The following is a 12401-nucleotide window of genomic DNA, read 5'->3' as shown; positions in this document are numbered from 1 at the left end:
CTGATGGTCTTTGAAAGAACACTGTAATATAAACCAGATATTGTAATCTACTTTATAGAACTCATTATTTATAAAACCTAAAGATTACAGACCTGAATATGTAGGTTGGAATTATATCCTTTCAAAACAGACAAGAATAAAGTGCACTACTAAAATCTAGGAGTTCAAACCACAGAACTAGTAATTATGGTTGAGACCTGTGTGAGATCTATGCACAACTGAATCTACTTAACTGCATTACCACAAATGCATGAAATCATAGCCGAACTTAATCACAGCTTCACATCAAGAAGTTATTCAAGTGATTGAAAGGGGTTAAATGTATATTCCGTCAGGTATGTGCAATAAAACACTGTGTCAAAATGGAGTGGTATATTAAAATTATATCATTATTAATGGTTGATAAATGATAGAATCTGGTGTTTTTCTCGTTGAAACTAAAATGTGCATTAGACACGATATAGATTTTCTCTGATCTTTGAACTACTCAGATTGCTTAAAATTAGGTAATGAATAACCTTTGCAAATACAACTATATCAGACATTTTGAGGGTGTGAAGTGTGTTTGTAGAATTAGCACAGAATCAGACATTACCTTGCCACACAATAAACAATGATGAGCATTAAGCATTGCCCATTTCTGGTCACTCAATCTCAATTTATTTCTGTATTCTAGTCGAACCAAATAGGGTTTCTTAGCATCTGTGCTCTAACAGTGTCTGCGACAATATCTGATGGCAGAAACAAAACCTATTTCAAACATCAGTATAAAGCTATTTAGATGCATAGGCTGGCAGGGGAATTATAACAGGGACTTCATTCAATTCCTGTTTGAAACTGCCATTTACTCTTGGAGAAATTGAATGCAGCTCATTTTTATCTGCTAATACTCTGTGGGTTTGGACACCAAAACTGGCTGTCTGAGGTTCAAGAATATGATCACAGATTAACTTTAAGTCATCCAAAGATTAAACAATATCCTTCTACTACATGTGAGCCTATTAATAACTTCACAGAACTTAAAAAAATAAAGAGAAATACACCATTAACGTTGGCAGCACACAATATTAATGGTGTTTTGAATGGCACCTACATTATTTTTATCCACGCATAGTCTCAAGTTTTGAAATTAGATACCAAACGTCATCTTTGGTATCTACATGTTCATTCTTCCTAACTGACTATTAGTTTGTCATTAAAAATACAAATAAAAAATAATAACAGCCCCATTTAGTGCAAGGAAATGTTTGGTGCAAACTAACCAAAACTATAAAAGCATGAAATAGAAAAACACCAATCTTTGGTGATGTTTTTCAAGTTTTAGATTGGAAGGCCCGTAGAGCCCCAACATGATTTGCCTCCATGAATATTTTATAATTTGTTACCACTAGGTCATCTGCCTCAAGTCTGTACAAGTGGCAATGATGGCTTCTTGCCGTTCATTAACAAACCTAAAGAGTGTTTATTATATAACCAAATCTTTGGTCTAATCAAGCACAATGCATGAGAAAAGGAATTTTGAAGATCTTTTAGTGAAAACCAAAAGCAGAACATTTTTATTTAAGTTTGTGTTCAAGTAGATTAGCTTGTGAAATGGCTTTTTGTGTGTTGTATGAAATTCAGTAAGGTATTTAAAGCTCACTGCATAGAGTGTGTGAATGAAAAGTCTGCTCAATAGTGACCTTCCAGCAGCATTGTGTGTCAGTATTTAATATGTTACATGAGGAAAGAAGGGACAGCTAGCATATCATTACATGAAAATCCACCTCTGATATGGACCTCTTCCAGTTTACACACCTGTGTGCAGCACTCTCTGAAGCTATCTGACATGCTTTCCCACTTCTATTTGGAGCTGGATTTATTTTGTCATACAACTGTCTTCGGATGAGAAATGCGAGATGAATCTTGTGTTGTGCAGCCAGGAAGAGCTGGTATATTTAGCACCACCAGAACATTCAGTTTTAGGGACTGTGTCCACAGAGGGACAACGGCGCCCCTCTGAGAGAGCTCTGCAAGAGAGACGAGAAACTTTGGCACCAAATGCTCCAGCTATTACAAAATGAAGCCTCGCCATATCCGAGAGCGCTAAGATGTGGATAAATAAATAAAACATTGCCTCTGTGAGCGGGGAGGCGATGTGACAGCGGGAGATTTTTTCCCCCCCCGCTTTCATGTTGGCAGGCACAGGCATTTTATTTTTGGATGGATCAAAAATTTCCTGAAAACGCCTGCGCCAGGTGTATCTAATTATCTGACAACGTATCCTCATTATAAAGCGGCCCATGGGAGTGGGCGACTGGGCTTTCTGAGCCCTGGACCGCAATCAAGATGCTCTTTTCATCACAAACAAAGGGATGACAGCCAATACTTTTCTTGAAGATTAAGTGCATTCACCTGTTCCCATTGTTGTACTTGACTGGGCAGTTTTTACATGTTTCTCAAGAACATCTAAATGAAATACATTAACCTTAAACTGTCAAATTTGACTATGTACAGAGAAAATAGCCTGAAAATTTTGGGAATTACCTACCATCATAAATGGACTCTCATCTGTGATTGGTAGGTAATTTGCAGAAGAATTCTCTTTTCCTATTAATTAAATGCAATCATGGACATATGTTTTGGTGGATTAATGAGGATTATTCTTTGTATTTCCATATTATTTTCTACTATCAAGGAGATAGAATGGTCAAATTAGAAATCTGGAATGAATGTAATGGTTAAAATCAAAGTCAATCAGATCACTGAGGAAAATGAGAACAGGGCAGTAAAAGCTTTATTGGTGCATTTCTAAAATTAAAATAGATATAAAACAAACTGATCAGGTGTTGGGACAGTCCCATTTCTATTTCAACAGTTGCTTGGATTATGGCGTATGAATTACATTTGTAAAGCATAGTTAACTCTGCATACTGTCAACCCCAGAGCACCCATGTGTTAAGGGATAATTAATAAAATAACTTTGCAGAGATGCATCTTTCTCACTCTCCTGGCTGTGCTTCCTGGGAGTCACAGTGGATGGGTGTGCACAACCAGATCATCTCACAGCTTCAGCTCAAGGTCCCATTGGTACTAAAAGGGGATTCACTAATTTTTTTTTGGGAGATTTGAATAAATGTAAAAAATGACAGAATGTTCACAGAAAATGTTGTTCACTGTGAAAAGAGCTAGGAAGCTATAAAGGAGGTTCATTGAGCAACAGCAAATTACTTTGTGCCCTTAAATTCGAGGATACCTGACCTGAGAAACTGCAGTCTTCCAGTATTTTTGTCAGCTACTATTTATTGTGCAAAAAAGAGAAAACTGTTGGCGGACCCATCTGCTGTGGTTGGATTTGGCAATGTTACTTTGAAAAATTAACCGTTTATTCATAATGTGTAATCAAAGTGTTTTAATATTAATGGCAGACAGACACACATCTGTAGTGCTGACTAACACACACCAAAGCAACATTTTTCAAATCTAAAACCAACCAAGCATGTGTCCTCATATCTGTTTCCTATGTTGTCATTTAATTCCTTTAGAAATGCAACAGTAGCCCATCTCTCGCACGCCTCCTGACTGGCAGACTGTAATGCCATTACCTCTCCTCGATGGTCATGCTCACTTAGCCCTCTGTCACTCCACACTGGCCAGGGAAGACACATCTGTCTGGCTGTGAATGTGCTGCCCTTGGACCTCATTTGCAATTGCTGCTCTTCAGCTCAGCTTGCCACAAAAACACTGAACCACACAAACTTTTCAGTTCATTATCTCGCCTTTCAAGAGTTTTTTTTTTTTTTTTTGCTTTCTCAGAAGCAAAGTATGACTGCAAATCACGGGTAATTGGCTACATATGAATCACTCCTCAGCAGTATAGGCTGATAGATTCTGTAACCCCTTGTTGTCTAAATTTACTTAAAATGATATAAAAAGGAAAAAAAAAACTAAAAAGTGTTATATAATTTATTTATATATAAAGGTTTTCTTCACTTTTATACAAATCCATTATGGCACTTTCCACAACAGCTCATTGTGGAACAGACCTGATTTTAACAGAGGCTACAATAAGTTAAATTTGACATAATGTCATATCTAAAAATAACCCAGATTTACATATTTTATCCAAGTTTACATAAAGCAAAACTACTTGGTATAAATGGAATCCAACGACAGACATTTAGGATATTCAAAATGTAAAAATCTGTGTCTTAAAGTCCTGAAGCAAAACTCAGTAACAGCTGAAGTTGATTAATTATGAACTAAAGTAAGACATTTTTAGTTTCGATAATATCAAGGTGCGGAAATAGGTGGCATTTTTGTTCATTTCAGAGCTAACTGAATAATTAAGTAAGTATGACAAAATTCTTACATATTTGTGCTTTACTGTTGGAAACTCATTGATATCTTGGACTTCATTAAACATTGCAGTTATTTAGGGTGGGCATCAACAATGTTGCTTTCTGGATATCACTAGAGATCAACTTTCAACATCATCAAAATGCCATTGTTCAGCCCAAATAATGATTTCCATCTCGAACCAGTACAGTTTTATACAATAGCAGCAACCGATCCCCTTAATTCACCAACTTCTCATAAGAAAGCAGACGGAATATTCCCCGGGCAGACTAAAACATAAATAAATAAAATAAAAACAAAGTAAAGAGCTTAATTTGGGTTTTTAAGTAAAAGAAATAGGAGAATGACACTAAAACTGTGACTCATACACATGAAGCATATGGAAAGTGCACGGGTAATGAAAAAATCTAGAGTTCAAGTCTGGCTGTATTGGTGCTTTCGGATTTTTATGCTCATTGATTTTATCTACCAAGTCTACATTTAGACTGCGGCCAAACATGTCCAATCCTATTCACGTCTACAAGAACGTCTACTTTTATACCAAATACATTCAAACTCTCCCCTACATGCGCAACTTACATGTTTAGATGCATTTTAGAACAAAAATGCTTTCTTAACTGTAAAACTGTGTCAAACATTTTCAGTGGTTTTAAATTGAGGAAGAGGGAAAACATCTAAAACAGAGGCTGAACCTCAGATTAGCTCAGGGGTGTCCAACTCCAGTCATCAAGAGCTCCGGTCTGGCATGTTTTTTTCTATCACAGTACACCCAGATGAATGGTTGAATTAGTCCTCAATGTGTCATCAAGTTCTGCAGAATTCTGTTAATTAACCTAAAATTTCATTAAGATTTTCTGAACCAGGGGAGAATTTAAAACATGCAGGACACCAGCTCCTGAAGAATAGTCTTCAACTGTCTTTGTTTCTCTAAAGCAGGTACGAGAACAATTACCAATAAACACTTCTAAAAGATCTAAACAAGAAAGCAGGTTGAATAAATTAGCAGCTAAGTGTCTAAATATAGACTAACTACAAAGAAGAAAAAAAAAGCGGGCTTGTGGTGACACCTACTGCGCATGATCCGCTGTCAGTCAAAACTGGCATCAAAGCCTGACAGATAAGAGCGGGAAAAAAAATAAGTAAACTGGGTGAGTCACAGCCCACCCACAGTCTGCATTACCTGAGTTAGGACTTATTTTCTCAGACCACTCACACAGCAACAACCATCCGTCAAAATTAAACTTTCCCAACAACAGCAATTCCAGCCATTTCTACGTCTTCTCTGCATGTTTGAGGGAGAAAAAAAAAAAAAAAAAAAAAAAACAGAAAACAAAAAAACTAAGGAGCAAACAGTGCTTGCACTAATTACTTGACCATGCTGCTGAAAATGTCTCGACCCCATCCGGAATGCAGCATTGTTAAATAAAATCTACATCCAAACAAATGCACAACTGCTACTCTCATTAACCGAGAACCATTTAGAGGAAAAAGTAGCTGTTACTTACTATGCACCCAGGCAGGAGAACATAAAGCTCCGGTGACTGTAATTAAAGCAGAACGCAAAACAAATGCGCATTGTTTTATTATTGTACTCATTTTTGCGTGCTTTATTTTACAGAAAGTATATATATGAAAATATGCACTTACCGGAGCCGTCCGGATAAATTCCTTGGGAAATTCCTAAGGAGTCTCTCCTCTCTTCTCTCTCAAAGTCAGAAAACAGCAATGCTTATGTTCTAATTCCAAAAAAACAGGGACCCCCGATTTTTACTGAAAGAGAGATAAGACCAAAAGAGCCCACAAGAATTCCGTTAGAACCGAGAGTCCAACCCATCCCCTCCTCTTTCCCCACCCCACACCACCCAAAAAGTGTTGACATAACATCTGTGATGAAAGGGGGGGAAACGCGACTCGTGAGAAATTGGCAAAATAGACAAATAGGTGTACCTGCTCTCTTTATCACTGTCGGCAAAAGACAGTAAGACCAGCAAAAAGACGGACGGAAAATACAGAGAGCGCTGAGCTTTTTTTCTTAGTTTGTTTCTATTTTTTTCCTGTGAAAACGCAGCAGCCAGAATGCTGTCACATCCCGAGCTGCACACATTCAAACAGACGTGGAGAGTGCTGGAGGAAGAAAAGGGAGAGGAAGAGGCGAGCGGAGCGGAGCCGCGGGATGCTGCTGCGCTCTGAGTTGCACTGCTCAGACGAGCCGCTGGATGGCCGGCTAGAGGAGGGCACCTGGCTGTTTCCACAACATACTCAATTTAACCGCTATACCTTCCTTTGAGAAAGTCCTAAAACAACTGCCAACATTTAAGGTTATATTTTAAAGATATTCTGCAGTAAGGTGTGACTACTATCCCAATTCAGTAATTATTGCACCTGACACAGTGGCACGTCAAATAAGAGCTCCTCCAAAATGCAATTTCCTTTTCTAAAAGGCTTTTCATACCTAAATAAACTTAACCACAAGCAAATTTGGTTGTCCAGTTTGATTCAGCGAGCTCCGTTTTGCATAAAAACTCACAGACCACCGGTTTTGCGATAAGTTCATTTGTGATGCTCTGACGTGGACAAAGCAAAGTCAGCGAATTGTGACTTTTCATTTGAAATCATAAGGGGTAGTAAATAAGTAACTAGTTACATTTACTTGATTAACTTTCTGCACAGTACTTTTCACTTTTTCTTTAGTAGCCTACTTTTATACTACTACTCGAGTGAAAGTTCTTGTTCCGCCAATAGTATCTACAACAACTGAAGCAAAAGCTTCAAATAGTGGTGATACAGACACAGCTACTTGCTTTAAGCTGAAGTAAGACCTCTTGTTTCTTTGCAAGCTTTGGTATTCTAATGTCAATTTGCTGTACCATTTGCATTGTAAACTTAGTGGAGAAAGTCCACTCGGTTTCTCCACACTTAGTGGAGAAAGTCAGTGTAAATGTACTTTTCAATACTTGTAAAGTATTGAAGAGTACTTTAGGCTGTCCTAAGATACAGTAATATTTCCATGACAGACTATGTATATATAAGCTTAATATATTAATAAAACAAACAAAATAAATCTGTTTTTTTTGAAGAACACTATTTGTTGATCTGTTGCTAAGAGATAAGCACGTTTTCTGGTAAGGAAGTGCCACGAAGTAAACTGATTTGTACTTTTTCAAAAGTAAGTATCAGAAGGCTGTGCATTGACATTAATACAAACATTAGCCTTTTCCTTCAAATAAGCTTTTTAGCTATTTATTTATTTATTAGCAATGTTTAGCACACTTAGCAGAGGAAGTCAATGTAAAACAATATTGGCAGCATTTAGGCTAATGTGAGAATTTTGTATAATTTTAGCTTATAGCCTACACTAATTTTAACATAGTGAATGGAGGTAGTCCATGCTCAACATGCTTGTGACTCTCCACATGCTGTACATTGTAGCTTACTTTAGCACTGATGCTATTTTTTAGCATCAGAACACTGGGTTCCAACCGATGGGCACACTTTGGCAGGCCCCATTTAAATTTCTTCAGAAATTTTCTAGTTATAATTTTATAATTAATTCAAAAGGAAGATAAAATTAATCAGATAATATTTAGAGCTACTTTTAGCATTAGCATCTATTGGTTCTCAGCAGGGTTAGCATTTAGTTAACTCTTTGCCTACGTGTTTTCCCTTTTCTTTTACAGACTCACCTTAACTGTAAAGATTAAGGGAAAGATGCCTGACATTTCTTGATCCTATATGTCCGATGTCAGATAAAACTGAACTCCCTAAAAGAAGTAAAATAAATTTACATTACTTTGATTTCTATTTCACCTGCAGCTATATTCGGTTGTATGCAGTTCCCTTGCTAGAAGCTTCCAATTAGCTGATAATGGAAATACGTTCAGAATATTACTGGAAAAGTCATTTATTTCAGTAACTTACTTCACCAAGTGAAATATTCATTACACACAGACAAGTGTTTTCAATGTCATATTGCGTATATTGTGAAGAGAACCAAAATGCAGAGACAGACAGAGGTTAACTTAAGATATTTAATAATAAAAAGGAAAACTTACAGGAGGACTTGTAGAGAGAGCAGGTTATAGAACACAGGGGTTGGGGGGGAGGGGAAACATGTTGAACAGGTATGATAAGAAAAGGATCCCGAACAAGTACTGATGAGCTTACATACTGAGGCAGAGGTGGAAATGACAAAGCAACCAGGAGAGCTAATTAGAGGCAAATGGCAAACACCTGAGGCAGAATGCAGGTTGAGGAAATTGAAGTGATAGGAAATAGCTGTGAGGGGAAGCATACTGGCAGGCTGAGGGAAGGTGAAATAAAAAAAAAAAAGAAAATAATAAAAGCAGTGGAGAAGCACTGAGACTACTACTAATTAAGATTCTCTGTTTAAAAACTCCTCTCACTCACTGCGAGATTATTCCATTATCTTCTTGTATCTAGTCCCTGTTTGTTCCCTTTCCATGTTGTTTTGCAAGTTCTTATTTTTTATTAAATCACTCACCATCTCACTTCAGCCTGTTTGTATATATATATATATAGATAGATAGATAGATAGATAGATAGATAGATAGATAGATAGATAGATAGATAGATAGATAGATAGATAGATAGATAGATAGATAGATAGATAGATAGATAGATAGATAGATAGATAGATAGATAGATAGATAGATAGATAGATAGATAGATAGATAGATAGATAGATAGATATGTAAATATGTCCTTAATGTGAGAAATACTTTAAAATATGATTGCACATTGCTACTAATGAAGACCCCAAAAAATGTTGGTTAAGTAAATCCTTTCAGAGCTGATTTTGTTACAAGTCATGATGAAATTTAATTTGTGTGTCTCAGATTTCCAGCCATCAGTTTACTGACTCATTGTCATACTTTCACGAGAGCCAATGTTTGACTGAACCAACTGTCAGCTCTAAATGAAATTTTGCACACATTCCACACTTACGTCTTCAGATTTCCTGCCTACTTTGAACAGGCTGGGTCCTTCATAAAAGTTCAGACTGCTAACTGTAGTCAAGCCTACATATTCTGGTCTATGTGCTTCAAGTCATAGCTGTCTTGAAAGATGAATTGTCATCCTTCAATATGAAGTTATCCTTATAGCAGACTAGTGGCATGAGGGACAAACAAGTTCTTTAGTCTCTCAGTAGAGCATTTCAGCAGAATCCGGTGCTCATTGAACATGATTGTATGAGAGTATTCTCTGCTCCACCACTTTACTGACATCACATACATTTGAGTGTCATAGCTGAGGGTGGGAATACTTTGGTAACTATAGTTAGCTGTATAAATGATAGTAAAAAAGATCCAAAAATGTAAGATAATATAAACAAAATATTGAGCCCAAAGCAGGAAAATTCCAAAATGTACCAAGTGGTAAATACAATGCATAACATCCGACAGTAAAGCTAATAATTTTGAATAAACATCTGAAAATGTGTTTTTACTTTTGTCATTATGCAATATTCTGTCGGTGTTATCTGTGAATCAGCTTCATGAATATTTAATGCAACAATACAAGATTTGGAAAGGAAATGGGGTGTGAAGACTTTCTGGGGGCATTATGCTACTTATCTAATTGCTTTATTATTCATTTTAGCTGCCTGTTCTGCAAATGTTAGTGATTTATTGTTTATGACGTATCTGTTAGCTTTCTTCTTTATCCATTATATTTGCAATTTGTTTTCTGCTTTAACATTTATGTATATGTTTTCAATGTTTGCCTGGTACTTTCTCTGGTATTCTACCAACCAAAACCAGCAATATGGATTTGGAGTTGCTGAATGGACCTGAATGCATGGAAAAATATGTTGCTACTAATTAGTATTTACTTATACACTTGAAGGGGAAAAAAAATCCTCCCCAGAAGAAGTATATAAATCTGAGTTTATTAGCGTAAATAACTATGATTCTCAATGACTCCAGCTGGAAGCCTAAAGGATTCTAAAGCCCACCAGATTTCTGTAAAAGGCAATAGCTAAGACAGACACAGCCAACCATAAATGCTCACATCCACTGGAAATTTATAATCACCAATTAACCCAGAGCTCATGCCTTTGGACTGGAAGGGGGGAAAGACAGAGCACGGAGAAATTTCATGGAAGTACAGTACAGACAGTTTATGCAAACCTTATACAGAATAGAGTACATCCCTAAACCTACAAAACTGAATATGTTATTTTTATAATGTAGCTTGAAATGCTGTTAGTCACATTATCTTGCTTCTTCTAAAAGGCAATTTCCCAGAATATATGAGAAGGATTGTATATTAAAGTATATCATCAGTGGAATGAAAGGGGGGACACCTGATTAAGATATACGTAACGTCTGAGCAGCGATTCCCAAGATCGAGATGGATCATCAAAGAACTTGACAACCTTTATTAAAAAAAAAAAAAGGATTCTCCTTAGAGTACTTTTTTGACGGGCGGCAGTTCTGACAGTTTTTAACCATCCCAAAATATTGTTCACATCAGTAAGATTAAAGCCCACATTAGCAACCTTTAAAGAACAAAGCACTGTCTTCTCATAATGGGAATATTAATAAAGGAAGACTTCTTAGGTGATTCAGTCAAACTTGAAATGTTTTGGTTATTATTAAAAGCCATGTGTTTTCATGCAACAAGATATTAGAAAATGCACAATAAACTTCCTGCTGTGTGCTTTCTAGTCACGTTCTCTCATTAGTCAAGTCATTGATTAACAGTAGCTCAAGCTTAGCAAAAGTAATTAAAAAATTTGTTTTATACATTTTTATGAGAAACCTTTTTCTGAAGTGGATTTGCTGCAGTTACAGTGACACAGATCCCTAGAATGAAGAGCCAAAGTAAATCAGCACCGCAGAAGTGCAGTGTAATGGCTTTAAATTATTTTGAAATCTAAGTTTAGATTCTTAATGGGATTCTATAAACACACTGCTTGCCGCCTGTCAGATAATCAGATGAATTGAAGAGGTTAATGTAACCTTTATCTTTGTCACTGAAGGTTATGCTGTCCAACCCGGAGAGCAGCACTACAAAAGAGCTCTTGACCTTTCGCAGAGATGTTGTGTCTCATGAAGATTTCGTTACCATAGCTTCCACAGAGATCCAGTGACCTGTTGATTGACTGCTGTGTGTGTTTTTTGTTTTGTTTAGAGAGTGGAAATCCCTGAGGGTAACAAAAGCAGACATGGTGAACAAAATACTGTGTAGATGCTATCCTGAGACACTCTCGGAGATGTTAAAATCCATCACCCAAAGATAGGAGTACGGCACAAGTAGAGACCTACCAGGAGATGGCCTACCTAGTCTGAAGAGAGCCATAACCAGCTTGAAAGTCCATGATGACACTTTAGGAGCTGCAAAGACCAACAGCTCAAGTAGGAGAATCTTGATAAGACAATTGTTAAGGCCTGGACATAACGCTGCATGTTTGCAATGTTTCATAAGCTATGTTAACATTGTTGGCGGCTACATGTTGCTGTGTGGATTCTTTCCAGCATAAACTGGAAAGCAGAAAAAAACTTGATCATGAGATAGATTGATCTAAATACAGGGAGAATACTGAAAGAAATAATTTAAGTGGCAGAGGTTTGCCTTCCATCAGTACTACAAATCTAAACATAGCAACAACACCATACTTTGGATTGAAGGATAGTCATGTGCTAGAGGTAAACTGATGTCAACAGATGTTCTTCATTGACTGACTGGGCTTAGTCTGCAAAGAAGAATGGGCACAGATTTTAGTGTCCAGATGTCCAAGGCTGGCGCAGACATTCTCAAAACTCTTGCAGGTGTAATTCCAGGAAAAGGTGGATCAGCAAAGTATCAAGTCGTGGCTGCTGAATATGAAGTTAAAATATTAGAATATTCTAATTTAAGAAAAGCCAATAGGATTCATCTTTTAAAGCAGTATGTTGACTTTTAGTATGTGACTTGAATAAAACTTTGCAGCTGGGATTCTGCCAAGTGCAATATAAATAAAAGCTGAGTGGGTGAAGCATTGCTGGGTGCTTTGTATCTGATATTCACTTTGGTCCACAGAAGCAAGGTGATATTTCTGA

General features: G+C 36.9%; 1 protein-coding gene across 43 annotated transcripts in view; it reads right to left on the bottom strand.

Annotated features, from left to right (window-relative positions):
• Positions 1–8467, bottom strand: part of LOC122820557 (receptor-type tyrosine-protein phosphatase delta-like) — a 437628-nt gene extending 429161 nt beyond the window's left edge. For 16 of the 43 annotated variants that reach the window (XM_044098078.1, XM_044098083.1, XM_044098081.1 and 13 more), the window contains exons 1-3: positions 6286–6449; positions 5986–6108; positions 5844–5879 (exon numbers count right to left, since the gene is read on the bottom strand). The gene's annotated coding sequence lies outside the window, so the exon portion shown is untranslated. Of the gene's footprint in view, positions 1–5843; positions 5880–5985; positions 6109–6285; positions 6535–8390 lie in introns of those variants that run through there. The other 27 variants (XM_044098067.1, XM_044098063.1, XM_044098068.1 and 24 more) reach the window with 7 other exon arrangements.
• Between the last annotated feature and the right edge of the window lie 3934 nt (positions 8468–12401).

The sequence above is a fragment of the Gambusia affinis genome, linkage group LG18 (genome assembly GCF_019740435.1).
Source record: "Gambusia affinis linkage group LG18, SWU_Gaff_1.0, whole genome shotgun sequence".
Lineage (NCBI taxonomy): Eukaryota > Metazoa > Chordata > Actinopteri > Cyprinodontiformes > Poeciliidae > Gambusia > Gambusia affinis.
The sequence above is the reverse complement of the archived record's forward strand: the minus strand, read 5'-3'. Positions and strand labels throughout refer to the sequence as shown.